This window comes from Corvus brachyrhynchos, unplaced genomic scaffold, assembly GCF_000691975.1.
Source record: "Corvus brachyrhynchos isolate BGI_N302 unplaced genomic scaffold, ASM69197v1 scaffold454, whole genome shotgun sequence".
In the NCBI taxonomy this organism is placed as follows: Eukaryota; Metazoa; Chordata; class Aves; order Passeriformes; family Corvidae; genus Corvus; species Corvus brachyrhynchos.
The window spans coordinates 1054400-1058059 of NW_008237525.1; positions in this window are offsets into that span (position 1 = coordinate 1054400).

Consider the following 3660-nt stretch of genomic DNA (forward strand, 5'->3'; position numbering starts at 1 on the left):
AATGTACATTTCCTAACAACAGCTACTACAGAAGTGTAAATTAAGAAGCTGGCATGAGATTATTTTGGAGACTTGGTCAAGAAAACAGGACTAGAGTTAATCCTGTAACAAATATGTATGGCAGCTTAAAAAAACATCCAAACCTAAACATGTTTGTCAACTTAAAATCCAAAAGTTTTGAAGTTTGATCCAGCTCTAACCCTCCTCAAACAAACAAAATCTTCTCAAATGTCTCATTTTGGCACATTGCGGTGTCAGTGCTGTGTGTGCAGTCCCTGAGCACAGCTCCCTGCTCCTCCATGGTGTGGCCTGATGGCAGGCAGCTTGCTCCCTGGGAACAGGATGGTGTTGATGTTGCAGTCAATCAAAATTCAGTGAACATCTCCTATTACGGAAAATGCTTTATCCTGTGAATAACCAAGCAAGTCACTTTCATGGGGAGAGGGGAGACACTTTTCAACTAGGAACTGGCCTGAAGGAGTCATTGGCTACAGATGAGGAGCCATCCCCAGCCCCGCGAGTCCACCAGAACAGGAATAAACTTGCTTTATGTTTGTGTTTGATTGTGTGAATTCCTGCTTTTTCTAAAGGCACCTGTGATTTGGAAATTAATCTCGTGTGTAAGTTGTATTCATGTGAGACCCTACCTGCAGTGCTGCATCCCCATCTGTGAGGTCTCCAGCACAAGGAGGACAAGGAGCTGCTGGACAGAGTCCAGCTCTTGAGATGCTCTGAAGGTTGGAGCCCCTCTGCTCTGGAGCCAGGCTGGGAGAGCTGGGGGTATTCACTTGGAGAAGGCTTGGAGGAGACTCAGAGCCCCTTCCTGTGCTTAAAGGGGCTCCAAGAGAGCTAGAACAGAGTTATGTTCTCTTTTTTTTTTTTTATGTTCTCTTTTTTTTATGTTTACCTTTTTTTTTGCCCCCAACAATTTAACTTGGTCAGTCATAGCCAAAATTCTTCATGGCATGCAGCTCTTGCATTTTAAAAATTAAAAAGCAGTGCTTTACAGGGGATTTTATTGCCACCTGCTGGAGTTCAAATAAAAATTCAGATTTTTTTTTTATATTTTGGCTACCTGAAATGCCCTTGGATGAGGGATGTACTTAAAGAAATGCAGGCTAACCTGTCCCTTTACCAAACCACTCATTGACCCATTATTCTGTTTGTAAAGATCAACTGACAAAACAACCGAAGGCAATATTTGCATTTTATCTTTATAAGGAAATCAGAAAAACTTGACAGTAGACAGAACTGGAAAATAGTGTGCAAATGTCAGTGCTGTCAGCTGAGGTGGCAGATGCAACCTGGGCTGCAGCATTGGGAATGGGGACAGCACAGAGACAGGGCAGTGCTGGGAAACTCTGACCTGCAGCTCCAGAAACAAATGTTTCCAGACAACTGCAGCAGCCTTGGTGATAATTTTGGGGATTTTTGCATTCCTGGGCCTGCCCTTCATCCAAGAGGGGCTTTGGAATGGAACTGGACAACTCTGCAGTATAAATTTGTTACTAATCCTTTCTCCTGATTTGCTGCTCTTAACTCCGCTGGTCAGACTCTGCAGGAGCCAACGCTGCTGGCAGCCTGGGTCACTGGGAGTTGGTTATGTTGGTGCCGTTGATTTTTGGGTGGCTGTGGAAGATGTGCTTGGAAAGCACGCTCTAGCCAGGATCGCTAAAACTTAGCTTGTCCCATTGTGACCTGGGGGCATACCAGGAGAGTGAGTGCAAAGTTTCGTGGCATGGATGGCTTGGAGAAACCTGAACCACCTGCAACTGATGTAAAAACATTAAAGGACAGCAGCTGACAAGGATTACTTTTGTGTTGATAATGTAATGAACTGTCAGTTGTGATCTGGTTTAAACGTGTGCCCTGTGATCACTCCCAGTGCTCCAAAAATTTTATGCTTGGTTTCTGCCTTAGACTTCACTGTTTCCGCTAATGATTTCTGATGCTTTTTCATGTATTTTCTCCCTATGCAGCTTCTTTTTGCTTTATGATGAAATTGATTTCCTATAGAGTCTTGCAAAACAAGAAAAATAATTAAAATCTCTTTGGTCATGACCCCCCCAGAACACACCTCAAGATTTAGCTGTAGCTACTACAGTCCCCTCTACCTGTCCCTCATGGACTGTGTTTCCAGAAATACTGTGAGTGGGCTGTGCCCAGAGATGGGCTGGATTAGGCAAGGAGCTGGTGTGAAGAGGGAATGCAGATGAGGCCACAGAGATGCTCTGAGGGCTGGAGCACCTGTGCTATGGAAACAGGCTGGAAGAGCTGAGGCTGTTCAGCCTGGAGAAGAGAAGGCTCCAGGGAGAGCCCCTTCCAGTGCCTAATGGGGCTTCAAGAGAGATGAGATGGACTTTAGACAAGGGTCTGGAGGGACAGGACAAGGGGGAATGGCTTCCCACTGCCAGAGGGCAGGGTTAGATGGGATGTTGGGGAGGCCCCGGCACAGGTTGCCCAGAGAAGCTGTGGCTGCCCCATTCCTGGAAGTGTTCAAGACCAAGCTGGATGGGGCTTGGAGCAACCTGGGATAGTTGAAGGTGTCCCTGCCCATGGCAGGGGGTGGAATGAGATGATCTTTAAGGTCCCTTCCAACCCAAACCATTCTGTGATTTTATGTGGTACAGGAACTCCGGGGCTCTCCTGGATGAGGAAGGCTTTTGGAGATTTGGAGTATGTTGTGCATTCTTAGGACAAATGCATAAGGCAGCAAAAACAAGGACATGGCATCCTAGGGCCCATGCTGTGATGCAGGGTGGGAACTGGGACCACATCTGCTTTCCAGGGCTTGCCTTGTCCTGGCACACAGCCTGCACCCTTCCTGCATGGCTTCCCCTTACCTGGAAGAGAGGTGCTGGAGCTGGGTGTCACTGGGCCCTGCTCAGGTGCGGTGGAGGGCTTTCTGTGCCCAGGAAGGCACTGCCTTGATAAGATATATTGCTGGGACTGATGAAAGATTGCAGGGAATGAGCTTTGAATTATGAAAATGAGATTGAAAAAGCCTCATTATGTGTGTTAATTAATTAAAGTGGGAGTTAAAAGCATTCCCACCAGAGCAGCCAAGCCATGGGAGTGTTGTGCTCTGCTTCCAGAGCAGTATCACACTGCTGGACCCAGCTGTAGGATGCAGACTGGTCCCATCCTGCCTTTGGGCTAATGGGGAGGGATGGGGGCTGCAGGTGAAACGTTGGGTGGGAGTTGGCTCTGCAGGGCCCCCCACGCATGCCCCCAGGGATTGCAGGCTCTCACCATTGCAATTCCTCAGGATGGTGTTTGTTCCCCCTGTGCAGCTGTGCAGCCACTGCAAAGAGCCAAGAGCAGGGGCAGGAGATCTCCAGGTGCCCACCTCTCCACCTGGTTCAGGTCCAGGTAGGACACAGAACCATCAACTCACATTTTTAGTTGTCTCCTGCTTTGTGCTTTTGGAGACTGCAGCTACATATGGTTGACCTTGCATGATGCCTCCTGAGAGACAAAGGGAACAGTGGAGAGGGATCAGTGTAGGACCTGTGTTGTGGTTTCTTTGGCATCTTGGTACAGGTGGTGCTGGGCAGTGGGCCTCAAGGGAAGGAAAGATATTTGGGTTATTGAGGAATAATATTTTTCTTTATGCATCACAAAGAAGCTAAACTGGATATAAGCCATTTCTTTTCTATC